At 40.0% G+C, this 16,499-nt stretch overlaps 1 pseudogene; it reads left to right on the forward strand.

Annotated features, from left to right (window-relative positions):
• Positions 1–276: 276 nt before the first annotated feature.
• LOC148030988 (cell number regulator 5-like) lies at positions 277–1,087 on the forward strand (annotated as a pseudogene).
• Positions 1,088–16,499: the final 15,412 nt, after the last annotated feature.

Below are 16,499 nucleotides of genomic sequence, written 5' to 3' on the forward strand. Positions count from 1 at the left end.
TTGTCATATTGCTGCGCATTCGAGGTGTGAAAACCACCCGAAAGTTGTGTGTGCGATTTAATACTTTATGCATACTTAGTTGTTGTGATTACATTTAATCTCTGCGTATGAGTATAGATGCTCACATGAAGGGCTTCACTTCAGATGTTTTTGTTAATAGCACACTTATTAATATTTATGGTAAATGTGGCAGCATTTTAGAAGCAGAGAGCATGTTTGATGGGCTGTTTGATCAGGACATTGTCGTGGCATGGAATGAGATGATCTCATTACACTCTCAACTGGGGTTTTAAGAGGTCAGAAAGGCCCTATTGGGGTTGGTTTGTGCCTTGCGGTTGCTATTGGTGCTCCAGCTGCAGCAGGTGTGTATAGTATTTTGAGTCCTTTAGGGAAAGACTTCCAAATCCATGAAGAAAATGAACTTCACATTCAGGAAACAGGATTTACCCAGCAAGAGAAGCTTGAACATACACCATCATTAAGGATCATACGGGCTCCCAAGATTTGCTGTGGTGAAGTTTCTTTTATGTCAAGAGATGGTGCTCTTGTTCAGGATCCAGAATGGCAAGGGGCACTCTTAAATTGTTGTAATGATCCACCAGTTGCAGCCTTGTCAGTGCTGTGTCCATTCTGTGTTTTTGGGTGGAATATGGAGAGGCTGGGATTTGGGAATCGTTATGTCCATATAGTGACATTTATACTTCTATGTACTGCTCCATACTGGATTTTTAACCTAGCAGCTATCAACATTGACAATGTACAGGTTCGGAAAGGTCTTGGAATTGCAGGTATTATTTTGTGCATTTTTGGGCTTCTGTATGGAGGTTTTTGGAGAATTCATATGCGGAAGACTTTCAGATTACCTGCACAAACATGGTGCTTTGGGAAGTCATATCTCACTGATCATATGCAATGGTTGTTCTGTGCTCCATGTGCACTTTGTCAAGAAGTACGTACCTCAGAACACTACAAAATCAGAGAGAGAAATTTCTATGAACGTAGGGCATTAAGTGAAATTTCACCTACCCCATCTCCTTCATCAGTAAGGAGCTCACATGCTGCTTTTATGTTTTTGAATCGAGCTTGAAGGACCCGGGATTGATGGATCTGGCATACGATATTTTTGGATGAGGAATCAGAAAGCGGAAGGGGAGGCAGGAGGGCTCAGTATGAAGAGGAAGACGAGAATGTTCCTATGAAAATCTAACAAAGGCTGGAGGGATCGGCAGTTTCATCGGACTGTGGTGGCTGCTGGAGGGATCGGCAGTTTCATCGGACTGTGGTGGCTGCTGACAGAGAATCCAAGGTCCTGAAGAATGCAAAGCTATTTGTCGATTGGATGCAGAGTGCTGAGGCTGAGTTTTGCAAAAAATCGCCGAATCGTTACCAGTTTCGAATTTCGCGATTGCTGTCCTCCACCAAATCCATTCAGGATAGTTAAACCGGCGACCCAGCATTGATTTGGAACCAGCAATCGCAATAAGGATTTTATGCTTTGTCTCTCGCACACATGCATATGTTTATATATCAGAGTCGAGACTGCTCTGGAGGACACCGATACATTCTTCTTCAACCTGTACTCCTCTTCATAATCAAGGTCGACTGAAACCTTCAAAAAGATGCGAATAGGAACATCAAGATGAGGTCGCATTAAAGAGAACGGCATATCCTGACTGGAAAAGGAGGAGAACAGTCGACACCCAGAGAAAAAGCAGGAGATCCGCCTATGGAATAGGGATGCAATGCCTCAGCTTTGCAAAACCCTGGAGATTCTCACACGTAGATTTAACTGGTTTATGAGCTTCATGAAGAAAATGTTAAATTGGGGAGTCGTGGCGAGTAATTTTGAGAGGGCTCGAGCTTTGGTGAAGGAGGCACGTTGATCAGGACTGTCGGCTGATGTTTGGAGGCGAAGCTACAGGAGATTAAAGAAAAGAGAGAGAGACGAGGACGCTCTATGCAAGCTTCTGCCAAAGAAGCTACTGTGGAGCACGGGGAGGATGATACATCAGATGAGTTTGGAGAGGAGGAGCGAGAGGTACCATATTTTTTTGGCAGAAATGACTGAGAAGGTACCCAGCCCAGATAGGCTGCAAACTTTGCGATCTGCACAATCATATCTTAAGATATGAGCTGTTATCCGACACTGAACTGATCACTCTTAATCAAGAAGGTCCAGTATCGGCAGAGATGAGAAGAGCCACAAAACTCGCTTCAAGCGGTCAAAGGCAACAGAGGTCGAAACAGTATCGGATGGTATCTCTAAGGCAAAGAATCGATGGGGTCCATGTGCTGTAGCTTCTATAGATGCCGAAACCCCGCAATGGATGCTGTTTGGTGTCAGCCAATAGTTCAACTTTGTGTTCATTGGAGCAGACAGGGTAGATAGTGCAGGTGAAAGAAAGATCGTAAAAGTCTGGAATTTCATATTAGCTTTCGAGAGTGAACAATAGCATTCTCTGTATAAGTATTTCAAGGAGAGAAACTGCACTCGGTGAAGAAGAAGATAACTGGATTTACAACAGGAATTGTAGAGGAGAGAAGAGAAGAGGCGATTGCTGCATACTAAGTTCGATTCATTTCCATGGCCCCTGGATATTCATTTCCTTCTTATCGGCTCCATCATTCTTTGTTGCTTGATGTTTCAGCGCAACTCAGAAACAGCTTGTTACTAATGTTGAGAACAGGGCTTTCCCATTTGTGGTAGCTATTGAGATAAATATTTTAACTCAAGAGCACACACCTATACTTCTCTGTCTGGTCTATCTACTTGTCTCTGAACTGAATAGTGCAGGGTATTTGTAAAAGCATAAACCCATAACTATAATACAAAACAGTCCAGAACTTGTTACTGTGTGGGAAATTGGACAATGTATGTGGAAATATGTCCATGGGATTTTATTCACTGAAGATCTTGAAACTGTTATCTACAGCTTAATCATTCATAAGAGTTAATGATGTTGCAAACTTATCGGATATAACAGAGGAAGATGTCATCCCTTGCTCTATTTCGGAGGGTGGATTTTGGATCATGCTAATATTGCATGAGCTCTGTTTTGAGCTCTTGTGGAATGGAAAAGCTTGAATTGCTTAATCAGAAAGTTCAGAATGTTGCTGTTATACAGTTACCCCTTTGATGTAACTATTCTTAGTTGATTGTCAACCTTGCTGAAGAATAAAGACCTTTTTGTGGAAAAGACACGAAAGGCCTTGGTCTAAAGAATTAAGATTATGGCACAGCAACAATGTCAGAGCTGTTGATGTCATCAATCCTAGAAATACAGCAAGAAAATCAGACAGTGTGTTCACAGGTCATTGGAGTCATAATAGGTTAATCTGGAAACTTTAAAGAGTGAAGAACGTGTTGTGGAGATTGCCACTGTAAACTGCATAACAGGTTAATCTGGAAACTTTAAAGAGTGAAGAACGTGTTGTGGAGATTGCCACTGTAAATTGAATTGGCTTTCTATTCATCTTCAATTATTGACAAAAAGTAAAACAGAGTTAACATCATTTTCTTATCTTGATTATTTACTTGATTGATCTTCTATTTTGAAATTAATCAAGATCCTCTGTGGTTGCGACATTGCTTTCACAAACCCTTCGACAACGTATTCTAAAGTCTAAACATACTTGGCAAAGCATTTGAAATCCTGCTAAGCATAGGTTAGGGCAGGGCAACGCATAAACTATCTACCATAGGTATAAATGCCCATACTATTTGTTAGGGAAAAAATACTAACTTTCTCATAAGGATAAAATAGACTTCAAATTCATGAAATAACTTTTGGATCCTGAAAAAGAGTTGCAAGTAGGAAGTGAAACCCTAAGAATAAGGTGGGGCTGCTTCCTATGCTAAAAATACTTGCTGCTATTTGTTTTTTATTTGTGCATGCATTAATGGTTGCATAGGAAAGATTGATTGCACTTGTAGCAGTTAGATCTAATTGTAAATATATAATTAGGATAATAAGAGGAAAGATCGTGCTATACCTCCCCCATGGCTAGATGCAAAACCCTACTCCGAGGGGGATTGTTTTGTACCACCGTGAGGAGCTTTGGACCGGCCTCAATGGTGAGAGGTTGCTCAGTGAGGAATCCGTTAGGCAGGAGGAGGCAGGACTACCAAGGAGGGATTTGGCCATAAATCTCTTGTTCACTCCTAGGAAATGCCTGACCCTCACATGAATCAGGATGGGATCTTGGAGTCCCCGGTACTAGTGAAGGGATGGAAATCTTGGAGGGTTTCTTTTCCTCTACGCATACAGAAGGGAGTTTCCGATGAATGGAGGTTTATCTTCTATGTAGGCATAAAGGGAGAATCATTATAAATAACTTTGCAAAATATGTTTTGCCAAAAGACTTTTTCTCTGTCTTTATATTGTGCCCCAAAAATTACACAAAGGAACATGTGATAACGGGTTGATTAACGAAGTTGCTTTCATATGTCATAACTTCATGTGTTAGGTAGTTAGAAAACTAAAGAAAACCATTTGTGGGATGCGGGTAGGCAAGATCCCTGACAGATCCGTCCTATGGATGGGTGGTCCCAGTAAGCTGGGAGTGGGTGGTCCTAGTAAGCTGGGAGCTTCTCTCAAGAGATTGAATAAAATATTAATTAGAAAAATTTAGGTAGAGCCCTTATCTTGATCTGTAATTATCTTAGGGGAAAGGTGTGGCAGCTATACAAGAACTCCATTAAAGTTCCATGAATCCTGACTAGTTGCTAGGAAAAAGCATTGCACTCCATGAACCAAGGGTAACTATGAGCACTCCAATCGGACGAGAAGCCCTTGTGGGACACCTCCGATGGAGCTAGTTGATGCATCAAGACCTTAGTTGTCAAATTAGAACCCCGAGCTTGCAGGCTGATCCTCGTGGGAATGATTAGTACCTTGTGTTACGGGGTGGACTCTGGGAAACCGAGACGATAGACCCCATGCATTCTCGCGAGTGTCAAGTGAAGCCGTCTAGGATAGTTCTCTAATGAACCACTAAAATGTGTTTCCAAGGAATTGTTAGGTAGACACGTGACAATTTCAATCATTTAGCTTGGTTTATTGTGTACATAGAGTTTGCCTTATCTATCTACACACTATCATATTTTTGGCTACAACCAGTCATCTTGTGATCAAGTCGCTAACCCTTGAGATTTTTAACCATGGTGAATTCATTCTAAAACAAGCCAAAGAGAAGGCATTGTTCTTTATAGACAACTAATAATGATTCTTCTTCTCTAGCATCTTGTTTTATGCTATTCGAGACTGCAAACCAACTAAGCAGGGTGGCTACCTTATAATCAAGCCACATGCAATTTTAGTTGGCCATTCTCGGTGCTAATCATTGAGTGGGCCTCCTGTTTCAACTGGTGAGCATCATAGCAATTGGTTATCATAGCCTATGCATGCCTATTCACACAAACTAGATTTTTGTAGCCATCTCCTCATCATCAAGTCACCTACGCCTATCTATGGTAAAGTAGGTTATGGGAGCTACTTGATAGCTCTTATATTAGCACACCAATAGCAGTGTCTCCTCATCATCGAAAATTACTTGTCCTTGATCCTATATTAAAGCTTGTTGCTATCCATAGTCAACTAGGTGTACCTTTGTTGTGTGTAGTACTTGGTTAGCATTCCACCCAGTGACCTATTGTTGATTCTACTGGCAGCACGTTTGCATGTTGTAGCTGGCCATGTTTCATCATGGGAGTCATTTGATAATGCAACTTGTAGGACATCACACTCGCTCACCTATCTGACTCCATGGACTCAAGTTGTCCAATCAACATCAGCATCTAATCCACAATTGACTGTTGGATAAGGATATACCTTATCTCTATGTTTTTCTTCATTAATTTTTTAAAATAGAGAGGGGGGTGTGAATGTCCTTTAAAAAACCAGTCTTTAACCAATGGCCTTGTGAGAATACATTATGGATTTTATATTACTTGCCAATTTTGTAAAAAGATAGAAATTGCCAAGTGTATATATAAATGCTAGTAAGACTCCTCTATGGCAATATCCAAGGACAATGTAGAAATTCAAAAATTTACTTTTGCTAGTGAAGGCTTCCATACCTGGCAAGTCCCAATACAATATAAAATGATGTCAAGAGGTCTTTGGCCCATCATCACTAGTACAAGTATCATTAATTTATCCAATGCCAAAGATCATCAAGATGACGAACGAGTCCAATCAATCATTGTGTTGCACTTGGATCAAACATTGATTCACCATTTTGATGAACTCTCGACTGCCAAAGCTAAGTGGAAAGAACTCACTAGATTGTATGGTGCAAAAAGAAAGAACTCAAATATCTCCTTAAAGAAGTTATTCAATCTTGACTATGAAAAAGGGACTTCTCTTGGTCCATTCGTATCACACATGAAGGGGTTAATGGTACAACTTGCTTCAGTTAATGAAGAAGATTCCATAGCAATCTTACTTAAAGTTGTAAAAAATGTTTACCCCACCCTTGTAACAACATTGAATAATGTTCCAAATCTCACCTTTCCAAGTGTTATACAATCCCTTCTCGATAAAGAAAATAAGATTCCCAACGAAGTAAAGTTAGCATGGGATATATCAACTAATCAAATTGAAAATGCCCTTGTAGTAAAGAAATTTGGATAGTGCTCTTATTTCCATGAAAAAGGGCATGTTGTGAACGATTATTGGGAAAAAATAAGAAGTGTAACAAATGTAAGAAAATTGGTCATATTGCTAATAAATGTCCAAATGTGACATTAGGCCAAGCAAACTTTATAGTCTCCTCAACCTCAAAAGACCTCTTCTAGAGGCTGAACATATTACTCTTCTAACTGAAGTCTAGGTCAGCACACATCCATTCCCATAAGTTGTCCATGGATGGAATTGAGGGGGGGTGTTGAACTTGGTCATAGAGACCACTACTATCTAGGCTTGTGGATAAGAGAGAATATGTAAATGAAGGCCTATTCTTAAGGGCATGTGTGAAGAAAATATAAGCCTTCCTCCTTTCCTATATAAAGGACCCAAGATTCGCTCTCACATATAGAGATTCGTGGAGATGGCTTAGCTATATTTGAAAATTTTAATAAGCAAGGAGCATCTTCTTTGCATATAGCCTCTCTTTGAGTCTCTCAAGTGTGTATATTCTTCACTCATTCTTCATTGATCTCTAGCATTATTAGTGTCTTCTTGAGCTTGTCATGTTGGTTTGTTTCCTTGTATTCTTAAGCACACTCACAAAATTGTTACATACGAGCCCAAGTGACTTGAATATGTTTGATCAATAGCATGGAATCACAAAGCATTAAATCTATGAATCACATGATCTAGACATCATTGTAGCCCCTTAGAAAGAGCTACATACTTTGCTTCATTGATTGATCTTACCCCTTGTATGGAAACTCCACTTTCCATTACCTTGTCTCCATAGGGTTAAAAACCACTATATCTCTTGTTGATTTTTCTTTGTTCCTCTTATATGCTCCATCAAATAGAGTGCAAAGGCTTCATCTAGTCTCTTGGATGGCTTCATTTATGGTTGTAGCATGAGCTTATCATTGGTTTTTACCTTCTTCTCATAGTATTTTTAAGTTAGCACATTGGCAAGGCATGCTCGAGTTGAATGTTCCACCATTGCTATAAAGTCAGGGAGAGTTCATACTTATTTGGCACTTCGGTTTCCTGCTCACCCACATAAAAATACTAGCTAAAATATCCATGTGCTGCAAGACATAGGGAAATGTTTCCAGTACAATGATTATAAAAAAAAGTGCATTGGTAAAAGATAGGAGCGAACTTCTTCACACCAAACATAAGAGCTACAACCATTTGCTAGATTGGAATGTAGTTCTTCTCTATTGGTTTCATCACTCTACTAGCAAAGTAGATAGGTCTCATGAGCGAGATCCTTGGATTCTTTTTAGTAATATTACTCCCAAAGACTTTTATCCCACACTAGGATTCACATAAAAATCTTGGTCCAAACATGGTGGTAGGATAATGGGAAGAGATGTTATGATATTTTTTATTTTTTAAAACTGTTATTTACTCTCTTCATTCTAAGTAAGTACTTTGACATTAGTGAGTCATGCAAGGGCAAGATCAATTGTGCCAATAGATGAATAAATCAACTTAGGTACTTGACCTTTTGGATGAAAGAAGTTATCTCGTTAATTGAGATAGGAGACCATAGTGTCAAGAGACCATGAACCTTCTCAGAGTCAGCTTCTGATACCACATGGTCTAGAAAGACCACCTTTCTTTTCCCAATGTGACATTTATCTGTGTTAAGTTGCCCATCCATTTATGCTAATCTATTTATCCATTCATCCACTCTACCCAAGTTGAGATCACAAGAACTGTAGATACAAAAGTCATCAATAAATACCTTGATTGACTTACTAAAGAAAGGTTGGAAACAAAGTTCATGAAATATTGAAAGGTAACAGGAGTATTGGTTAGGCCAAAGGGCATGACCCTATATGCAAAACATCCCCAATGATTAATTAACGTTCTCTTTCTTTTATCTTCTTCAACAATTTGAATTTGAAAATAGAAGTATCCATCACCAACGATGTATCTTTCATGTGTAGCTACCTCATTGAGAATCTTATCTTGAAATGGAAGAGGAAAATGATTTCTCTTTGTCATTGCATTAAGTGGTTTGTAGTCCATGCAAACCCTCCACTTTACATTTTTCTTAGGTGTTACTACAACGGGTGAAATCCATTCAGAATCCTCCATTGGATAAATAAAACACACCTTCAAGAGTCATTTTACTTTCATGGGCACGTCTAATATTTTTATATATGGTATTCAAGTACTTTGTGAATGTAAAGCATGATTAATACACATTTTTCTTACCATTTGCTCAAAGTCTGAAATCGCCTAGTCAATTATCTTTGATTGAAACTCACTGAAGCATTGTACGTGTTCTATGGACAAGAAATGCTTTTGTCTAATTGCTAGCTTGCATTGAGTGCAAGAACATAGGACATGCTGATTAAGATACACCTTGCGATCTTGGACATCAAGACCATCATCATTTTGCATTTTGTCTATGTTATGGAAAACAATATATTTTTGTTTTCCTCATTGATTATTTTCGTCCATTTTAATGTCTAGCTATCTTTATGGATCTCTATTCTTATATTTCCCACCATTCCTTTTCTCTCTCCCCTCTTTATTTCTCTCCCCACTCCCTTTCTCTCTCTCCTTCTCTTTCTTTGTTTGCCTCCTTTTATCTCATTGTTTCTCTCACTCATTGTTTATCTCTCTCTACCATCTCTTTGTTTCTCTCAATTCCTTAATTTCTCTCTACTCTCTTTATTTCTTTCCCCAACCCTCTTTCTCTCACCCTTTCCCTTTCTTTGTTTCCCTCCTCTCTCTCTCCCCCATTGTTTCTCTCTCTACCATTGCTCTACTTCTCTCCATTTCTTTTCTCTCTCCTTCTCTTTACCTTTATTTATTTTTATCTATCCTCCTTGCTATTTCTCTCCTCACTCCTCGTTCTCTCCCTTTCCTTTATTTGTTTGCATCCCTCCATCACTCTTTGTCCATTCCTTTTCTCTCCTTGTCTCACTGTCTTTATCTATCCCTTCTCTATTTTTCTCCCCACCCCTCTCTCTCTCTCTCTCTCTTTTTATTTGCCTCCCTGCATCCATATTTGTTTCTCTCTCCCCCCCTCTCTCTATTATTGTTTCTCTCTCTCCCCCTCTCTCTCTCTTATTGTTTCTTTCTCTCCCCCATCTTCCCTCTCCACTCTCACTACTTCTCTCTTTTCCTTTCCCTCCCTTCTTCTCTCCATCTCTTTCTCTCTTTTCGTCTCCACTCCAACTCAACAATTCTCGTTACTATCAACACTACAAGGATATGGAGGTATAGCAACGGCACTTTCTGATGCAAAATAGCGGCGTTGCTATTTGTGTCGCTATTAGCATCGTAAATGCGACGCAAATAGCGACAGTGCCCAGACAAAAAAAAACGCAGGCCGAAACCCAAGCGCGTTATTTCGCATGCATACACGAAAGAGAGAGAGAAAGGAAGAGCGAAAGGGAGAGCAAACTTAATCTTGAATTTGAGAGGGAGAGGGAGAGAAAGAGAGAAAGAGGGAGAAGGAAAGCTTCTCACTGCCAATGCCGCCATTCGCGGAGAAGAGGAGGAAGTGTACGAAGGGTGAAGAGGAGCCGCCATCGCGAAGAGGAGCCGCCGAATCCATCCTCGAGCCTTTACTGAGAGTGCATCGTTCCTTCTTGCTTTGTTTTTGTGTTTTGTCTTTCTCTTTTAATTTTTTTTATTAAAATTCATGTGTATTGAGAAAAGGAAAAGGAAATGAGAGAGAAAGAGAGGGAGAGGGAGAGGGAGGGAGTGGAAAGAGAGGGAGAGGAGAGAGAGGGAGAGGAAATGAGAGAGGAAGAGGGAGAGGAGAGGGAGGGAGAGAAAAGAGAGGGAAACATTAAATATAATAGGGAAAGAGAGAAAGAGAGGGAGAGGGAGGGAGAGGAAATGAGAGAGGGAGAAGAAGAGAGAAAAGGAAAGAAGGAACGAGAGAGAGAAGGAAAAAACATTAAACATAATAGGGCAAGGGAGAAAGAGAGGGAGAGGGAGAGGGAGAGGGAGAGGGAGAGGGAGAGGGAGGAAGAGGAAGAGAGAAAAGGAAATGAGAGAGGGAGAGGGAGATAGAAAAAAACATAAACATAATAGGAAAAGAGAGAAAGAGAGGGTGAGGGTGAGGGAGGGAGAGGAAGAGAGAAAATGAAAGAATGAACGAGAGAGAGAGAGGGAAAAAACATTAAACATAATAGGGAAAGAGAGAAAGAGCGGAAGAGGGAGAGGCAAGGAGAGGAAATGAGAGAGGGAGAGGAAGAGAGAAAATGAAATGAGAGAGGGAGAGGAGAGATAAAAAACATTAAATATAATAGGGAAAGAGAGAAAGAGAGGGAGAGGGTGAGGGAGGGAGAGGAAATGAGAGAGGGAGAGGAAGAGAGAAAAGGAAAGAAAGAACGAGAGAGAGAGGGAGAAAACATTAAATATAATAGGAAAAGAGAGAAAGAGAGGGAGAGGGAGAGGGAGGGAGAGAGAGAAGGAGGGAGAGGTTGTTGTTATTGTTGTTATTTTTTTATTTCTTCTTTTCTTTTTTTATTGTTTGTTGTTGTTATGGTAGTCGTGGTAGTGGTAGTGGTAGTGGTAGTGGCAGTGGCAGTGGTAGCAGTAGTTGGAGATTATTTTCTTATTTTCTTATTTTTTGTTTTTGTGGTTATCGTAGTAGTCGTAGTCGTAGCGGTAGCGGTAGTGGTAGTTGTTGTTTAATTTCTTATTTTCTTGTGTGTTGTTGTTGTGATAGTCATAGTAGTAGTAGTGGTAGTGGTAGTGATACTAGGAAAAGAGAGAAAGAGAGGGAGAGGGAGAGGGAGGGAGAGGAAATGAGAGAGGGAGAGGAAGAGAGAAAAGGAAATGAGAGAGGGAGAGGAGAGAGAAAAAAAATTAAACATAATAGGGAAAGAGAGGAAGAGAGGGTGAGGGAAGGAGAGGAAATGAGAGAGGGAGAGGAAGAGAGAAAAGGAAAGAAGGAATGAGAGAGAGAGGAAGAAAACATTAAACATAATAGGGAAAGAGAGAAAGAGAGGGAGAGGGAGGGAGAGAGAGAAGGAGGGAGAGGTTATTATTATTGTTATTATTGTTTTGTTTCTTCTTCTTTTTTTTAATTGTTTGTTGTTGTTGTGGTAGTCGTGGTAACAGTAGCAGTAGTGGTAGTTGGAGATTATTTTTTTATTTTCTTGTTTGTTGTTTTTGTGTTTGTCGTAGTAGTGGTAGTGGTAGTGGTAGTTATTGTTTAATTTCTTATTTTCTTGTTTGTTGTTGTTGTGGTAGTCATAGTAGTAGTAGTAGTAGTGGTAGTGATAGTAGTAGTTGTTGTTTAATTTTTTCTATTCTAGTTTGTTATTGTTGTGGTAGTCATAGTCATGGTCATAGTCGTGGTCGTATTCATGATTGTAGTAGTAGTATTAGTAGTAGTAATAGTAGTTTTCTTATTTGTTGTTGTTGTAGTAGTAGTAGTTTTTTTTCTTTTCTTGTTTATTGTTGTTTAGTTTTGTTTAGTTTTCTTGTTTGTTGTTGTTGTAGTAGTAGTTGTTGTTATTGTTTTTTCTTCGTATCTTATTTATTGTAGTGGTAGTGGTTTGTTGTTGTGGTAGTCGTAGTCGTGGCTGTAGTAGTAGTAGTAGTAGTAGTAGTGGTGGTGGTGGTGGTTTTCTTGTTTGTTGTTATTGTAGTAGTTGTTTTGTTTCTTTTCTTGTTTATTGTTGTTTAGTTTTCTTGTTTGTTGTTGTTGTAGTAGTAGTTTTTTTTCTTTTCTTGTTTGTTGTTGTAATAGTTGTAGTAGTAGTAATAGTAGTTGTTGTTGTTGTTGTTGATCTTTCTTCTATTCTTGTTTATTGGAGTGGTAGTGGTAGTAGTACAGAGAGAGTTATTGTGGTGGTCGTAGTTGTGGTCATAGTCGTCGTAGTCATGATTGTAGTACTAGTAGTAGTAGTAGTAATAGTAGTTTTCTTGTTTGTTGTTGTTGTAGTAGTAGTAGTTTTTTTTTCTTGTTTATTATTGTTTAGTTTTTTTTTTTGTAGTAGTAGTAGTTTTTTCTTCTTTTCTTGTTTATTGTTATTGTAGTAGTAGTAGTAGTAATAGTTGTTGTTGTTGTTGTTTTTTCTTCTTTTCTTATTTATTATAGTAGTAGTGGTAGTGGTAGTGGTAGTGGTAGTCATAGTCATGGTCGTAGATGTAGTCGTAGTCGTCGTAGTCGTGGTTGTAGTAGTAGTGGTGGTTTTCTTGTTTGTTGTTGTTGTTGTTGTTGTTGTTATAGTAGTAGTTTTTTTTTTCCTTGTTTATTGTTGTCTAGTTTTCTTATTTTTTTTGTTGTTGTAGTAGTGGTAGTAGTAGTTTTTTCTTCTTTTCTTGTTTGTTGTTGTTGTTGTTGTTGTTGTTGTTGTAGTAGCAGTAGCAGTAGCAGTAGCAGCAGCAGCAGCAGCAGCAGCAGCAGCAGCAGCAGTAGTAGTAGTAGTAGTAGTAGTAGTTGTTGTTGTTGTAGAGAGAGTTATATGTTTTGTTAAAGGAAATGAGAGAGGGGGAGGAAGAGAAAAAGGAAGAAGGAACGAGAGAGAGGGAATAAACATACAACATAATAAAGAAAGAGAAAAAGAGAGAGAGATGGAAGGAGAGGAGATAATGAATGGATAAAAAACAAAGAGAGAGTGGTGGCGAGGTCCGGTGTAACACCACGAGACGGGAAACACTCCGACATACGTTAATTTGTGGGTGGGTGGATGGAGACTTTACATACGTTAGTTTTTGCTGAGTTACAAGAGAAGAAATCCCTTCTCAAACAATTTAAGAAAGAAAAAACGAATGATAACAAAAATAAATTGTTTATCGTAACATAGACAAAATGAAAAACGATGAAGGTCTTGATGTTCAAGATCACGAGGCATATCTTAATCACCGTGTCCCAATGTAAGCTAGCAATTAGACGAAAACATCGATTGTCTATAGAACATGTACGACGCTTCGGCGAGTTTCAATCTGAGATCATTGATCAGGAGATCTTGGATTTTGAGCAAACGGTAAGAAAAGTTAATATCAATCATGCATTGTACTCACAAGCTAATTGAATACCATATACAAAAAGATTGGGTGTGGCTGGCAAATTTTCTATCCAGGGAGGTGGCGTCTCGTCCCAAGGAGGAGTGCACCCTTTGCGGCCAATTAGAAGAGTTCGTGGGCATGCGATAGATGGAGTACCTGAGTCAATCCACTACTTAGAAGGTACTACCTAATCTATACCATCAATACCAGAGGAGACAGACAACCTTCGAGACTTACCTACAAACTTGGAGCCTGAGATGGAGGCAATGATTGATGCATTGATTCCCATGAATGTGGAGACTTCTCATCCACTTAGAGAGGAAGCATCCATACCATTATATGATGGGTGCTGAGTATCTCGCCTGAAGAAACTGCTTGTACTCCTAAGTGTGCAAGCAAAATACGGTGGAGCGATCCAAGTGTGACCGAGTTGATCAGGTACCTTGTACGTACGCTTCGTTGATTTCTTTTCTGCACTATCATTAAAAACATTTGTGCTTTTTCAATGTGTTTTATGATTTTTTTCAGGTTACTGAAGTATCATATATTATCACTTGCAAATACCATGTCTGAGTCTTGTGATGATGCATGACATATTTTACGAAAGCTTAGCATGGACTACAACAGCATCCATGCATGTATCAACGATTGCATACTGTTTCGAGGAGAATACGAGACTATGGAGACATGTCCAAAGTGTGATTTTCACAGGTATCGATAGGACTTGCAAGGACAAACCATCCCTCAAAAAGTTCTTAGACACTTTCCACTTATCCCCTGCATAAACCACATGTTTCGTACATCCGACATGGTGAGCTTGACAATGTGGCATGCGCAGAATAGGTCCACAGATAGAGTTCAATGAATATCAGCGGATTCACGCGCATGGAGCCACATTGACTCTACCTTCCCATGCTTTGCCTGAGAGCCAAGAAATCTTTGGCTCGGTCTTGCAATGGATGGCGTGAGCCCATTCGGTCTATGCTCAACTTCTTATAGTGTGTGGCCTATAGTCCTTGTCAACTACAATATCCCTCCATGGCTTTCTACGAAGAAAGGACATCTCATCCTTAGCTTACTCGTCCCCGGTCGCTACAAAGTCAAAAATATGGACGTGTATCTTCGTCCATTAGTCGATGAGCTTACGATTTTGTGGGAGGAGGGGGTCACCGTGCAAGATATGAGCAAGCGAGATGGTCGATGGTTCGCCAATATTTGAGCCATTCTCATGTGGATGATGCATGACTTTCCGGGATTCGAAGAGTGCTCAAGTAAATAGGCTTCTGTTTTCGTTGGTAATATCTATCATAGCTCATTCAAGTTTGTATTCACTAGATAGAGGTGAAAATGGTCCACACGGAGTCACATCCAAACAGAATGCGACGGTTCTCATTTTTCTATGGGTTGCCATATTGGATCCACTTACAGATCAACCACTTGTTGGATCCCATACATATTTTCAAGAACGTGGGTAGCTTGCTATGGGACCACATCACAGGAAAGAGAGACACTATAGGGGCATGAATGGATTTGAAGGAGTAGGCAAGATGGAGGGCTGTCCACTAAAGAAGAGCGCATTGTGAAGCAAATAATCAAGTCTATCCACACTCTGATGGGTATGATACATTCTCTCAGGTTTGCGTTTTCTAAAGACGACCAATTACCAAGGCTAAAATCCAATGATTGACATAAGATATGACAAGTTTGTACTACAAATGGATTGTAAGTGGCCTACGCATTTTGCTATTTAGAGTGTAGTCATTGTTCATAATGCTTTCTCATTTGTGGGGCAGTTTGTACTATCGATCGCGATCGCAGGATGCCTTACTCCAAATCGCGATCGCAGGATGCCTTAGTCCAGAAATACGCGATGCAATTTACAAGTTGTCGACTTTAGTGCAATGGATCTGGCAGAAGGAGATTAAGACGTCCTCTATTGAATCCACGAGGTGGGGAGCAGTGGAGACGATCTGTCTCTTTGAGAAATACCTGCCTACCAGCATGCTCATAATACAAATCCACCTTCTTGTGCATCTTGTAGATGAAGTGGAGATTGTTGGACCTATCCATACGCGATGGATGTTCTTCTTGGAGCGCTTCATGAAAATCGTGAAAGGCTTTATGTGACAACAAGCTCGGCCAGAAGGTAGCATGGCTGAAGGTTGGTTGGTGTCTGATGAGGCACTAGTGCATATTTCACAATGGCTACCAACGGTGGATCCAACCAACAATATGCTATGGTCGCTGAAGGATGATGATAGACTGACCAGAGATGTGGTGGTTGGAAATGGGGTAGAAAAAATAATGGATGCTGCAATGGAGGAGAAAGTGAATTGTTTTTGTATGTTGCACCATGCCTATATGAAGATGTGGCTCGCCAGGTACTAGCAAGCTAAGTAAGATCTAGAGAAAGCACGATTTGAATTTCGACGCAGTACATGCCATCGATCGATTTGATATCGGGAGGGCATGGAGGAGATGCCACGGGTTATGTCAACGCGATGGTTGCATGGAGCTTTGACCACAACGTCTTGCGAAGGGGTAGAGGTCTCAACCGAGGAGTGGAAATTCTCAAGGGGATGTAGTCCAAAGGAGGTGACGTGTTTAGGATTTGTCATATATATATTTTATATGCGACAACTAATTGAGTGTTTCAATGCACAGTACAAAACATATAGTGCAGCGTGGTCGCGTGGACGGTATTTTCGCATGGAGCATATTGACAAAATGTGCTCCATAATAGACTGTGATATCATGGCAAGGTTCAAACAAGAGAGCTGACGACGAGCAACGAATCCAAACACGGTTATAGATGAGATGGAGTATTTTGGGAGCTTGCAAAGTATTGTTACGGTAGATTACCTAGCTACTCCA

The sequence above is a fragment of the Lygodium microphyllum genome, chromosome 9 (assembly GCF_053477565.2).
Source record: "Lygodium microphyllum isolate KBCC chromosome 9, Lygodium_microphyllum_v1.1.10, whole genome shotgun sequence".
Taxonomy (NCBI): domain Eukaryota; kingdom Viridiplantae; phylum Streptophyta; class Polypodiopsida; order Schizaeales; family Lygodiaceae; genus Lygodium; species Lygodium microphyllum.